The 14,418-nt window shown below is 38.0% G+C and overlaps 7 pseudogenes; all 7 read right to left on the bottom strand.

Annotated features, from left to right (window-relative positions):
• Positions 1-192: 192 nt before the first annotated feature.
• LOC121852460 lies at positions 193-869 on the bottom strand (annotated as a pseudogene).
• A 58-nt stretch (positions 870-927) lies between these two features.
• On the bottom strand, positions 928-2,793 carry LOC121852459 (annotated as a pseudogene).
• A 111-nt stretch (positions 2,794-2,904) lies between these two features.
• Positions 2,905-3,948, bottom strand: LOC121852451 (annotated as a pseudogene).
• A 239-nt stretch (positions 3,949-4,187) lies between these two features.
• LOC121852449 lies at positions 4,188-5,153 on the bottom strand (annotated as a pseudogene).
• A 2,833-nt stretch (positions 5,154-7,986) lies between these two features.
• LOC121852461 lies at positions 7,987-9,162 on the bottom strand (annotated as a pseudogene).
• Positions 9,163-10,433: 1,271 nt separating this feature from the next.
• On the bottom strand, positions 10,434-12,305 carry LOC121852458 (annotated as a pseudogene).
• Positions 12,306-12,464: 159 nt separating this feature from the next.
• Positions 12,465-13,895, bottom strand: LOC121852457 (annotated as a pseudogene).
• Between the last annotated feature and the right edge of the window lie 523 nt (positions 13,896-14,418).

Genomic DNA, 14,418 nt, shown 5'->3' with positions numbered 1-14,418 from the left:
GTAAAATATAATAGTTGGCATAATTAGTAGTAAAATAATTAATCATGATACTGTAAGTATAGAAAATCAAGGAGCAGGCTCAAGTTGTGGCATATCACTAAGGGAAAATATATTCACCCATCTTCAGCTTAAAAGGCTGATGCTAAGTTAGCTTCTTAGTGACAGTATATATATTAAGAGATTAAGATATCATTAGATCAACTTGTTCAATGTTCGAAATATGATAGGGACAGCTTCTAGTGCGATTGGCATAAAACTATGATTTGCACCGCAGATTTCTGAGCATTGACCAAAATATAGGCCTGGTCGAATTGTAATGAATGTTGCTTGATTTAATCGGCCTGGGACTGCATCTACTTTAGTACCCAAAGACGGGATCGTTCATGAGTGGATTACATCTTCTGATGTAATTAACATGCGAATAGGGGATTCTATTGGCACTACGATGCGATGGTCTACGTCCAGAAGACGGATTCCTCCTGGCTCTAGTTCATTGGTTGGTGTCATATAAGAGTCGAATTCTATCTGATTATAATCAGTGTATTCATAGGATCAGTATCATTGGTGTCCAACTGCTTTAATGGTTAAATGTGGGTCACTGATCTCATCGGTGAGATAAAGAATACGCAGGGACGGAAGAGCAATTATAATAAGAACAATGGCTGGTATAACTGTTCATACAATTTCTACTTCTTGAGAGTCGAGGGAGTGTTTATTTGTAAATCGGGTGGAAACCATTAAAATAATAAGAAAAAAATTAGTACACTAATTAAGAATACAACTGTTAGAGTATGATCATGAAAATGAATGAGTTCTTCTATAATAGGGGAGGCTGCATCTTGAAGTCCTAGTTGAGCTTGCTGTGCCATAAGCAGATACATGAGTATCAGGCTCATAATTTACTTGCAAGGTAGTGTAATAATTTTACTAGTATCTTAAGAAAGTGGCAGATATGGTTATGCATCTGGCTTGAAACCAGCGTAGGGGGGTTCGAATCCCTCTTTTCTTGAAGTTAGTTTGAACATAGGCTGGTTCTTCATAAGTGTGATAAGGAGGTGGGCAGCCGTGAAGTCATTCAATATTAGTATTGAGAAGGTCTGTAGCAACAGCTTTGCGTTTAGCAGAGAAAGCTTCTCATAAGATAAATATAAATAGTATGACAGCGATTAATGAGACTGTTGACCCAATTGAGGATACTACATTTCATGTAGTATAGGCATCTGGGTAATCTGAGTAACGTCGTGGTATACCAGCTAAACCTAGGAAATGTTGAGGGAAGAATGTAAGATTTACACCAGTAAATATAATGACAAAGTGTGCTTTTGATCAGGTTTCGTTAAGTGTATATCCTGTAAATAGTGGGAATCAATGAACGAAGCCAGCTATGATTGCGAAAACAGCTCCTATAGATAATACATAATGGAAGTGAGCTACTACATAATAAGTATCATGAAGGATAATATCTAGTGATGAGTTGGATAAGACAATTCCGGTAAGTCCCCCTACAGTAAATAAGAAATGAAGCCTAGGGCTCATAGTATGGGGGTGTGTCACACGATTTTTCCGCCATGGAGTGTGGCTAGTCAGCTAAAGACTTTAACTCCTGTTGGAATAGCAATAATTATTGTGGCTGATGTAAAGTAGGCTCGTGTGTCAACATCTATTCCTACCGTGAATATGTGGTGGGCTCATACAATAAACCCTAGTAACCCAATGGCTATTATTGCTCAGACTATTCCTATATATCCAAATGGTTCTTTTTTCCCGGAGTAGTAGGCGACTACGTGAGAGATAATTCCAAAGCCTGGTAAAATTAGAATATAAACTTCAGGGTGCCCAAAGAATCAGAACAGGTGTTGGTAAAGGATTGGGTCTCCTCCTCCTGCAGGGTCAAAGAAGGATGTATTTAAATTACGATCTGTTAAAAGTATAGTGATGGCAGCTGCAAGTACAGGAAGTGATAGAAGAAGGAGGACTGCAGTAATTAAAACGGATCAAACAAATAATGGGGTTTGGTATTGTGTTATAGTTGGAGGTTTTATGTTAAAAATTGTTGTAATAAAGTTGACTGCCCCAAGGATTGATGAAATACCGGCTAGATGAAGGGAGAAAATTGTTAAGTCAACAGAGGCCCCTGTGTGGGCTAAATTTCCTGCTAGAGGTGGGTATACTGTTCATCCAGTTCCGGCTCCTGCTTCAACTCCTGCGGAAGCTAAAAGTAAGAGTAGGGATGGTGGGAGCAGTCAAAAGCTTATGTTATTTATTCGTGGGAAAGCTATATCAGGTGCACCAATTATTAAAGGGATTAATCAGTTTCCAAAACCTCCGATTATAATAGGTATAACTATAAAGAAAATTATTACAAAGGCATGTGCAGTAACAATAACATTATAGATTTGGTCATCACCTATTAATGCTCCAGGCTGACTTAGTTCAGCTCGAATTAATAGGCTAAGGGCAGTACCAACTATTCCTGCCCAGGCACCAAAAAGTAAATAGAGGGTGCCAATATCTTTATGATTAGTAGAGAATAATCAACGAATGAGAGTCACTGGTAGGATGGCCGAATGTTTAGGCGGTGGGCTGTAGACCCGCTTACAGAGATTTGATTTCTCTTCCTGCCAATATTGGCCCTGTGGTGAAGTTCACATTAGATTGCAAATCTGAAGATACAGAAGGAAATCCTGTTGGGGCCTATAGATCAAAGCTAAAATTAGCACTTAGCTGTTAACTAAGAGGTTGTAAGGATAACACTTGCTGGTCTAGTAAAAATTTTAGCTTAATATAAAGCATCTGATTTGCGTTCAGAAGATGTGAGTATATCTTGCAAATTTTAGTCAGAAATTAAGGGTAGTCTCCCTTACTGTAAGCTTTGAAGGCTTAGAGTCTATATAACTTAAATTTCTAGTGTATAATAAAGATTGCCATTAATTGAGGTGTTAAAATAAATAGATTAGTTGATAATATAGTCAGGATAGTTATAGGCTTATTTTGGGTTATACGCCAAAGAATAAGATTTGTTGTTGGACATGGGGGCGATAAAATGATTGATAGATAGCATATTCGAGTATAAAAAAATAGACTTAGTAATGAGCCTATTATTATTATGAATAAGTAAATGGCAAGGTTTTGGTTGGCTAGTTCAATTGATGCTAGAAGTTTATTAGTAAACCCTGTTAGTGGGGGTAGCCCGCCTAGAGATAACAGAAGAAGCAATAAAAGTATTTGAGAGATTTGATTGTGTTTATTTATGGTAAGTGCTGTAATTTTATTAGCTTTTAAGGTGTTGAGACTAATAAATGTAGTGCTTGTAAGTAAACAGTAGATTAGGGTTGTGACTCAAGTGATTGTGGGGTTAAAGGGGGCCATGCTAGCAATTCAGCCTATATGTGCGATTGATGAATAGGCCATAATTTTTCGTGTTTGAGTTTGGTTTAGGCCTCCCCATCCCCCAATAAATACTGATAGTAAAGCTGGGCCAAGAATAAATGCATTATTTTGATCTTGTGCAATTTGAATAAGGAGGGTGATTGGGGCTAATTTTTGTCAAGTTGCTAAGATTATGCCTGTAGTAAGGTCTAGGCCTGCTATTACTTCTGGAAGTCAGAAGTGTATTGGAGCTATACCTAGCTTAAGTATAAGAGCAAGAGTTATGGCGTTAAGGATAATTGGGTCGCTTGATGGACTGATTGCTCAATTTCCTGAGTGTCAAGCGGCTAAACAGGCAGTAATAAGAAGTGTGGCAGAGCCTGCACTTTGAGCAATGAAGTATTTAGTAGTTGCTTCAATTGAACGTGGGTGGTGTGTTTTAGCTATCAATGGGATGATAGCAATTGTATTAATTTCTAATCCGATTCAAGCTAGAATTCAGCTGGTGCTTGAGAATGTCACAAGTGTGCCAAGACCTAGGGTTATTAGTAGGGTAGATTGAATTAAGGGGGATAGCATATAGTAAGAGATGTTAGTAACATCATATTTGGGGTATGGGCCCAAAAGCTTTATTTAGCTTATCTTACTTAGGATGTGGTGTAATGGAAACACGGAGGGTTTTGGTCTCTCAGATTAAGGTTCGAATCCTTTCATGCTAATGAGGAAGAAAGGGGGTAATATCCCCTGTAGCCACTCTATCAAAGTGGTTCCTATTTTCGGACATACTTCCACTGTTAAACTCAGTTTATTATTAGTGTTTATATTTGAGGGACTCCTACTCCTCCAAACGATACAGCGAGGGATAATTGAAGAGTAAAAAGGGCTAGGTTAAGGGGTAAGAAATTTTTTCATATAAGATGTATTAGCTGATCATACCGGAATCGTGGGTATGAGGCTCGGATTCATAAGAACAAGATAATGAGCGGGGTAGCTTTTATTATTACATTAATAATGGGTAAAATATTTAAGTTACTTGATCCAAGAGGCCCTAGGAATATAATTGCTGTAAGGGTATTTATAAATAAGATATTAGAGTATTCAGCTAGAAAAAATAAAGCGAATGGACCTCCAGCATATTCTACATTGAAGCCAGAGACAAGTTCTGATTCCCCCTCAGTTAAGTCAAATGGGGTTCGGTTTGTTTCTGCTAAAGTAGAAACAAATCATATAGCTGCTAGCGGCCAGCTTGAGAGCAGGAACCAGGTGTGTTCTTGCGTATAGATAAAGGCTTGAAGAGAGAACCCTCCTGTTAAAATAATTAGACATAATAGAATTAAGCCTAGACTTACTTCGTAGGAGATGGTTTGGGCTACCGCCCGAAGTGCTCCGATTAGTGCATATTTTGAGTTAGAGGCTCAACCTGAGCCAAGGGTGGCATAAACTGATAAACTTGAAATTGCTAGGATTACAAGAAGAGTAAGATTAATAGTGGAAATTGATTGTGGTATGGGGATAAATATTCAGAGTGATAGAGCTAAGGTTAGCGCTATAATAGGGGCTGCGATAAATAAGGCTGGGGAGGCTGCGATAGGTCATACGGGTTCTTTTAGAAATAATTTTACTCCGTCTGCAATAGGTTGTAAAAGTCCTATAAATCCTACAACATTTGGTCCCTTGCGAAGTTGTATGTAACCTAGGGTTTTTCGTTCGACTATTGTGAGAAATGCTACTGCAAGTAGAACTATTAAAACTAAAATTAAAGAGGATATTAATATAACTAGCATGATTTATTTGGAAGGGGATTTGCACCCCTGGTATAAGGGCTTAAACCTTGTGCAATTACTGAACTCTGCCATCCAAATAAACTTGTCTAGTTGTTATTTTGTTGCTTACTATTCTTATTAAGTTGGTCTCATAAGATTGATGCAGGGTTTGCATGAGTGTATTGACCCTTGCTTCGCCGGTCCTTTCGTACTAGGGAAGCAGCAAACATAGATAGAAACTGACCTGGATTACTCCGGTCTGAACTCAGATCACGTGGGGCTTTAATCGTTGAACAAACGAACCTTTAATAGCTTTTGCGCCATTGGGGTGCCCCGATCCAACATCGAGGTCGTAAACCCTTTCGTTGATTCGGGCTCGTGGAAAGGATTGCGCTGTTATCCCTGGGGTAACTTGTTTCGTTAGGCAGCAAGTGATGCTGGGTCTATTAACGTTAGTTTTACTAGTGCTTAGAGTTGTAACTCTAGGTTAAGAAAATTGTATTTTCGTCGTCGTGGATATTACTTTTGTTCCGTGGTTGCCCCAACCTAAAACTGTGCATCGTGAATAATGATTATGCGATGTAAATGTTTGGAAGCTCCACAGGGTCTTCTCGTCTTATGGGTTTATACCCGCCTTTGCACGGGTAGGTCAATTTCATTGATAGAAGAAGGGAGACAGTTATGCCCTCGTGTAACCTTTCATTCCAGTCTTAATTTACAAGACAAGTGATTACGCTACTTTTACACGGTCAAAGTACCGCGGCCATTCAATATTAATCATTGGGCAGGTCTTGCCTCCAATAGGTGATTCTTATCTGGAGGTGATGTTTTTGGTAAACAGGCGAGGCATGTGTTTGCCGAGTTCCTTCTCATCCTTTATATCTTCTATATTATGTTCCAGTGTAGGGTTAACGGTTATTAGTTCTTGTTTTTCCTGTCGGTGGCTACTTTGCTGACTTCCTGTTGTTTTAAGGGCCGTTAATTTCCAGTGGTTAGTCCGATCTGGCTTACACTTACATTTAGAGGGGTGCGACCTCAAATTACTAATCTTAGCAGGATATCTCCTATAATATAGGATTACTTAATAGTGGCTATAGGGTCTTTATGTATTATGGTATTTAAAGTTTAGTAAACTTAAGCTGTAACGCTTTTCTTTTTGGTGGCTGCTTTTAGGCCTACTTAAGTTTATAAGTGGGATATTATCTAATTAATAGAGCTGTATCTCTGTTCACTAGGGCTGTACCCCTAGTGAATAAAACTTAAAATGTAGAGGAGTAAGATGTTTAAATTTATAAGTAATTTTGTTGCTTATCTACAAATTAAGATCAAGCTTAAACTTGTTTCTTAAGTAACCAGCTATCACTAGGCTCGGTAGGTTTATCACCTCTACCCAGGGCTTTTTCCAATCTTTTGCCACAGATACGGATTAACCCTTATAGGTAATCCCAGGGTAGCTCGTCTAGTTTCGGGGTGGCGGCAGTATTTTCGGGGTTACTTGCTAAGCCATGATGCAAAAGGTACAAGATTTTATCTTTGCTTTGTTTTACTTAATTGATCTGTTTCACTACTTTTTCAATGTTCCCTTGCGGTACTATATGTGTTTTATTTTTCTATCACCTATACTAAAACGGGGGCAATGGTTTGCTGTAAAATATGTTAAGTTGTTTAATAATCATAAATTAAAAGTTGTTAGATAAATATATTAAAATCGGTAATCAGAAGATCTTGAATCGCACAAGAATATTTTCGGTGTAAGGGAAATGCTTAACTTTTAAGCTATCCTCTGTTTTCCAAGCGCACCTTCCGGTACGCTTACCATGTTACGACTTTTCTCCGGGAGGGGTGGGGGAGAGTGACGGGCGGTGTGTACGCACCCTAGTGGCCAACTTCAACTAGACAAACTATTCTTGTTTACTGCTAAATCCACCTTCAAAATTATTTCATTAAGTTATTCGTATACTCTGGGGAGAGAGTGTAGCCCATCTCTGCCTGCCTCATAGGCTGCACCTCGACCTGACGTATTTGCATAAGTAGCTTCTTTGCCTACGGTTATTCTTTTATAAGGTTGGCTGGCGACGGCGGTATATAGACTGGGGCGAGAGGCGGTGGGGTTAAAACGTGGGGTATCGGGTTATAGGACAGGCTCCTCTAGGTGGGTTTAGGGTGCCGTCAAGTTCTTTGGGTTTTAAACGATTGTTCGTAGTGCCCTGGCGACGGTAGTTTATTTATGGCAGGCATAGCGGGGTATCTAATCCCGGTTTGTGAGTTTTGCTTTCGTGATGTCAAAGTGAGTTTATTAATATAGATTCTTTCGATGTTGAGATATTTAAGCATACCTATTCAACTAGCAGGCATGATGGCTTCTATAGTATTAATTAAGCTATTATTTTAATCACGCTTTGTGCCGAAGAATATCAGCTTGAGCTCCTCGTATAACCGCGGTGGCTGGCACGAGGTTTACCAGCTCTAAAATATGTAACTTAGTCGGGCTTGCGTCCATAGCTTAAGGTTTATCACTGCTGAGTACCCTTGAGGGTGTGGGTGGCTAGGTGTTGTGGGCTAACTTGTTGTGAGCCTGATACCATCTCTTTTGTATGTTCATAGTTAAAGGAGGTCCTCACGGGGGTGCGGAAACTTGCATGTGTAATTTCATATGTAGTTGATATTAAGGCTGGAACTAATCCTTTGTGTCAAGGGGTTCTAAAACCATCTGAGCAGCTTCAGTGCTCTGCTTTAATGTTAAGCTACTCTTGACGTTTAAAAATCAGAGGATAATTTAATATTAAGATACTAGCTTTGGGAGCTAGATACAGGGGTTTTAATCCCTTCCTTTGAGAAATCTGTATATTAAATTTCAGTTGAATTTACCTGGGTGTTTTGAAATGATAATTAACTTGTCTTCTAGGCGGCCTAAAATTGGGAAGATTAAAATAAAAATTATAAAGTATACTGTTGATGCAATTTGTGTTATTAAAATAAATGGGTACTCAGCTGGCTCTCCCCCTAGTCAAGTGAGTAACGCTAGATCAGCAATTAGAATTCAAAATGTAACTTGGGCAAGCGGACGAAATTGGATGCCTCGTTGTTTAGAGGTGTGGGTAAAGGGAATGACCAGGAGGATTATGATGGCTGCTGCTAAAGCTACAACTCCTCCTAATTTATTAGGAATAGAGCGTAGAATCGCATAGGCAAACAGGAAGTATCACTCTGGTTTAATATGAGGTGGAGTACTAAGAGGATTGGCGTAAATAAAATTGTCTGGTTCACCTAATGCATTGGGGGCTAAAAGGGAGATTATAAAAAGAACCCCGAGTAAAATAACAAAGCCTAAAATGTCTTTGAAAGAGAAGTAAGGGTGAAATTGAATTTTATCCAAATTAGAGTTAATTCCTAGTGGGTTACTAGACCCTGTTTGATGAAGGAATATGATATGAATTATAGTTATTGCTGCTAAAATAAATGGCAAAATAAAATGAAAGGTAAAAAACCGGGTTAAGGTGGCGTTTGATACTGAGAAGCCCCCTCATAATCATACTACAATATCATCTCCTACATAAGGCACTGCTGAAATTAAATTTGTAATAACGGTTGCCCCTCAGAAGGATATTTGTCCTCATGGGAGTACATAACCAACGAAAGCAGTAGCTGCAGTTAATGCAAATAAAATGACTCCAACATTTCATGTTTCTTTATATAAATAAGAGCCGTAGTAGATTCCTCGCCCGATGTGAGCATAAATACAAATAAAGAACATAGAGGCGCCGTTGGCATGAAGATTTCGTATAAGCCATCCGTTGTTAACATCACGACAGATGTGTATAACTGAAGAGAAGGCTAGTTCAGTGTTAGCAGTATAGTGTATTGCAAGAATTAGCCCTGTAATAATTTGTAAGATTAAACACAGGCTCAATAGTGAACCAAAATTTCATCAGGCTGAGATGTTAGCAGGAGAAGGAAGATCAACTAACATGCTATTACCTAGCGATAGGAGTGGGTGGGTTTTTCGAATAATATTTGGTGGGTGGGACATAATAGATAACATTTTAAAATTACAATTAAAAAAAAAATTTTAAAATTACAATTAAAAAAAAAATTTTAAAATTACAATTAAAAAAGAAATTTTAAAATTACAATTAAAAAAGAAATTTTAAAATTACAATTAAAAAAGAAATTTTAAAATTACAATTAAAAAAGAAATTTTAAAATTACAATTAAAAGAAATTTAAAATTACAATTAAAAATTTGTGATTGCTAGTTCTTATAGTTGAATTCTACAACGGTGGTTTTTCAAGTCGCTGGTTTAAGTTAAAGTCTTAATGAGAATGCTGCTTTAAGAAGAGGTTACATCTTCATTCGCTGGTTTACAAGACCAGTGCTTTATATTTAGCTATCAAAGCTTTATAAGTTAAGGTAAAAATGACCAAAAGTTCGCCGGTTCCTAAGGGGGTTGACGGCAGCAATGAACTTTGGGGTCAAAGGGGTAAGGGGGTTGTCGTGAAGCCGCGGGAACGAGAGATTATTGAGGCTGGGAAAGGTATATCATATATGCCCTATGCCTGGATGGATGTGAGCTATCAGTGAAACATACTTGTATACCCTTCGGGAAATCGAGCTTAGCAGTTGTATGCCAAGAGTGATAAAAAGAGTACCTTAGCCTGGGATAAGCCTATGCAATGAGTTGTAATGATATTTGGAGGAGTAGGTACCTATGTCATTATATATACCTATGCCATAGAGGCATATACCTATGTCATTATATATACCTATGCCATAGAGCATATACCTATGTCATTATATATACCTATGCCATAGAGGCATAGGTGAGGAAGATTATTAGAAGCGCTCTAACGTAAAAGTAGTAGTTTTATTAGGGCTTATGTTAAGTTTTGTTTTATGTTTTTTTATAATGTTTTTGTTGGGGGTAGCTGTGGTTGTTTTAAGCCCTTCCCCTTATTTCTCTGCCTTAGGCTTGGTTTTTGTTGCTGTTTCTGGGTGCCTTGTTATTTTATACCATGGTGGTACTTTTTTATCTTTAGTCCTGGTATTATTATACCTCGGGGGATGATAGTAGTTTTTGTGTATTCAGCTGCTTTAGCAGCTGATCCTTATCCTGAGATTCTTGGGGACGGTTGTTTTGATTCTTTATAGTTTGTGTTTTGTGTGTTTGTTTCGCTGGTTATTTTTATTTTAATAATTTTTTATTAAGCACCTCCGTAGCTTGTGATGGGGTAGATTATGCTGGTGGGATTTTTGGGGCTGAGTGGTTGGGGGTTACAACTTTTTATGAGGTTGGGTTTATTCTTATACTGGCTGGGTGGGCTTTATTAGTTTGTCTATTTTCTGTTTTGGTAGTTGTTCGTGGGTGGATCGCGGGGCCCTGCGAGCTGTAAGGCTGAGTGTAATTAGTGCTAGGGCAAAGGCTATTAATGGTAGAGTGGCGGAGTTTAAGCGATGGGCTTCTGTTAATATTGTTGAGGGTTTTATTTGGTTGGTAGCTAATCCTTTTGGCCCAATTTTTTCCAGTCATGTTAGATCTGTGGCTTGTGTTATTAATTTTTGGCTTCATATTAGAGATAGGCGGGACAGGGAGCGATGAATAATGTGTGGGTAAAATGCTAGTTGAGTAAAAAAGGAGAATGCAGTTCGGTTGATTTTTTTGTTGGTTAGTTCGATGGAGATCGCTAAGCTAATAATGAATATAATTAGAGCAATAGTTTTAATATAGGATGGTATTGTAAAGATTTGAGGTTTTATTGGCGGGAGTGTGCTTGTAAGAATAAATCCTGAGATTATGCTACCTCAGGCTAAACGCTTTAGAGGATTTTTAATGAAGTTATTTTCGTGTGTAGGAGTTAAGGCTAAATATCGTGGTGTGCCAGAGGCTGATATAATAATCAGTCGTGAGCTATAGGCAGTTGTTAATGTTACAGCTAGGAGAGTAACTATTAGGGCCCAGGCATTAGTATAGGAGGTGTTTAAGGCCTCTAGGATAAGGTCTTTTGTGAAGAAGCCAGCTAGGAACGGTAGGCCTATTAATGCTGCGGATCCAATAGTTATACAAGAAGTTGTTAGGGGGAGGTTATTATTTAAACAACTAAATTTTCGAATGTCTTGTTCATTATTTATATTATGAATGATACTTCCTGAGCATAAGAATAGTATAGCTTTAAAAAAAGCATGTGTGCATATATGGAGAAAGGCAATGTGGGGGTGGTTGAGGCCAATTGCTACTATTATCAAGCCCAGTTGGCTTGATGTAGAAAAGGCAATGATTTTTTTGATGTCATTTTGTGTTGTCGCACAAAGGGCTGCGAAAATGGTGGTTATTGCCCCAAGGCATAGGGTTATTTCTAGTATAAAGGGGTAATTTTGAAATAATGGGTGGAGTCGGATAAGAAGAAATACTCCTGCAACAACTATGGTACTAGAGTGAAGTAAGGCTGAAACAGGTGTGGGGCCTTCTATTGCAGCTGGAAGCCAGGGGTGGAGTCCGAACTGAGCTGACTTTCCTGTGGCTGCGATTAAGAATCCTAGTGTTGGGATAATATATTGTTGATCAGATAAAAGTAGAGTAATTTGTTGTAAATCCCAGGAGTTAGTGTTGGAGCATATTCAGACTATACTTATTATTAATCCAATATCTCCGATGCGGTTGTAGGCTACTGCTTGGAGGGCAGAGATGTTAGCTTTTGTTCGACCTGATCACCAGCTAATTAGGAGGAAGGATATAATTCCTACTCCTTCTCAGCCGATAAATAGTTGTAAAAGGTTATTTGCAGAGATAAAGGTGATTATTGTAATTAAGAATAGAAGAAGATATTTAAAAAATTTGTCTACAAGTCGGTCTTTCTCTATATATCATTGTGAGAATTCTATGATACTTCAGGTAATCACTAAAGCAATTGGGGTAAAAATAGCAGTATATTTGTCGATTTTAAAAGATAAGGCAATATTAAATAGGGTTCAGTCTATTCAGGGTTTTAGTGTGAGGGTGGTTTCTATGTTTTCGTTCAGGTAAATAGTTAATGGAATCAGGCTAATAAATATGGAGGTTTTAACTAATTTAGTTATAAGAATTATAGATGGTTTTGGTATAATGATAGGGGTAAGAAGAATAATAATTGTAAGTAGTGCTCCGGAGTTTATAATTAAGGTTAGATAATTGGAATTCATTAGCTTCTACTTGGACTTGCACCAAGATTGGTGGCACCTAAGGCCAGCGGATTTCTGCTTATCCTTTAGAAGCTCGAGAGGACTGTGGAGTTGAACCTCAGGGGGAAAGAATTAGCAGTTCTTAGTGCTGCCTTGCTCCTCTCGGCAGGCAGAGGGGTTTTAACCTTCATTATTAGACTCACAATCTAATGTTTTATTTAAACTATGTCTGCTTCTAATTATAATGGCGCTTGGGTTGGCGATAAGAAGAATAACAGGGGCTATATGTATAAGTATCAGTAGATGTTCTCGGGTGGTGCTAGGATTAACTGGTGCATGTTTGTTAGGATGTTCGTGTTGAGTTATAATAAGCATGTTTAATGAGAATAGAGCAGTTAATGTTATGCTTAGTCCTAGAAGAATAATAGTTCAATTTGATCAGCTAAATAAGGAGGTGATGATTAGAATTTCTGCTATAAAGTTTGGGAATGGGGGTAGGGCTATATTAGCAAATGTTATTATAAGTCATCAGAACGATATTAGAGGGAATAGGGCTTGTAGCCCACGGTTTATAAAGATTGAACGTGTGTGAGTGCGCTCATAAGTAATATTAGCAAGACAAAATAAGCCTGATGATACCAGTCCATGTGCAATTATTATTGCAAGAGCTCCAGATCATGCTCAGGGTGTTATAGTGAAAATTCCAGCTACGACTAGGCCTATGTGGCTGACAGATGAGTAGGCAATTATAGATTTTAGGTCTGTTTGTCGTAAACAGATTGAACTAGTTACGATTATTCCCCATATGGCAATAATTATAAAAGGAGTGGCTAGGTCTTTAGTTAATGGGATAAATAATGATGATATACGAATTATACCGTAGCCTCCTAGCTTTAATAGAATCGCGGCTAAGATTATAGAGCCTGCAATTGGAGCTTCTACGTGGGCTTTTGGTAGTCATAAGTGGAAAATATAAAGAGGTATTTTAATTAAAAAGGCTAAAAAGCAAGCAACTCATCATAAGGCTTCAGATCATGGTGTGTTTGATAGCAGTGATAGATCTGAAAGTGGAATAATATAGGTTGATAGCGAGTTTAAGTGGGTTTGAATTATAATGAGGGCAAGAAGTAGGGGGAGAGAGGCAGATAGAGTATAGAAAAGGAAGTATAAGCCTGCTGTGAGTCGTTCTTTTTGGTTCCCTCAGCGGGTAATAATTAAAAGAGTTGGGATTAAGGTAGTTTCAAAGGCAATATAAAATATTAGCAGATTGGAGGCCCCAAAAGTAATACATAAAAGGATTTGAAGAAGAATAAGTAGAGAGATTATTGTTTTTTGTCGTGTAATTGGTTCAGTTTTTATGTGTGCTTGGCTAGCTATGATGGTTAATGGGAGTAGTCAACAAGATAATATGATCAGTGGGCATGAAAATTGGTCAATGCTTAGTATGGAGTTGGTTGAATTATGTTCATTTATGTCTATGTTCAATGTGAGTGTTGTCAAAGTTGCAATTAAAAAGCTGAAGAAGGTTGTAGCAGTTCATAGTGTGCTTTTTTTGTTAATTAAAAAGGTTATTGGAATTAGTATAATTGAGGGGATAATAAGTTTTAGCATTTTAACAGATTAAGGGCTTTTAATTGGTCAGTGTTATGAGTACGAGCTGTTGCGATTATTAAAGATAGTCCTATGCCTGCTTCACAGGCCGAGAAGGTTAAAATAATAAGTGGCGCCGCTATTATTGGAAGTGATGTGTTGTTTAAGGCTCATAGTGCTGTAGAGACATACAGTGCTAGGGCTATGCTTTCTAAGGTAAGTAAAAGTGAAAGAAGATGTTTTCGTTGCAGGGATAGGCCTACTAGGGCTAGGAAGAAAGATGTAAAAATTAATGTCAGGGCATGTGAGAGTAGGTGTTCCTGAAAGTTCAGGATTAATTGAGCCGAAATCAATTGTCTTAATTAGACTAAACCCCAATAACTTATTCTGCTCAGTCAAGTCCTCCTTGAAGTCATTCATAGATTAGGCCTAATGTAAGAAGAATAACAAAGAGGGAGGCCCAAAGAAGGGTGAGTTCTGGGTGAGAAATATTTGTTGCTCATGGAGATGGGAGAAGAAGGGCAATTTCTAAGTCAAATAGTAA

Source organism: Callorhinchus milii, unplaced genomic scaffold (genome assembly GCF_018977255.1).
Source record: "Callorhinchus milii isolate IMCB2004 unplaced genomic scaffold, IMCB_Cmil_1.0 Scaffold800, whole genome shotgun sequence".
NCBI classification, from domain to species: Eukaryota; Metazoa; Chordata; class Chondrichthyes; order Chimaeriformes; family Callorhinchidae; genus Callorhinchus; species Callorhinchus milii.
Note: the sequence above shows the minus strand (reverse complement) of the source record. Positions and strands in the feature narration are given on the sequence as shown.